Source organism: Sceloporus undulatus, chromosome 5 (assembly GCF_019175285.1).
Source record: "Sceloporus undulatus isolate JIND9_A2432 ecotype Alabama chromosome 5, SceUnd_v1.1, whole genome shotgun sequence".
In the NCBI taxonomy this organism is placed as follows: Eukaryota; Metazoa; Chordata; class Lepidosauria; order Squamata; family Phrynosomatidae; genus Sceloporus; species Sceloporus undulatus.
In genome coordinates this window covers 162,119,417-162,119,673 of record NC_056526.1, presented here as the reverse complement: position 1 = coordinate 162,119,673, position 257 = coordinate 162,119,417, and positions in this window count along the sequence as shown.

The window sequence follows — 257 nt, the reverse complement described above, 5'->3', positions numbered from 1 at the left end:
ACTCCTTCAGTTGTTTATGAAGCATACTGTATTGACTTAATGCTTAAAGAGAAAAAATGTTTTGTTTGATTATCTCCACCCCTCCATCTCTAGTTTGATTCCTGGGGAGCAACATGGAGAGCAATAAGTCTGAACATGGGAGCTTCTCCTATGCATGGTCAACATGCTTCATAAACAACAGAACAGGAAGGACTTGAACCTATATCATCTATCTATCTATCTATCTATCTATCTATCTATCTATCTATCTATCTATC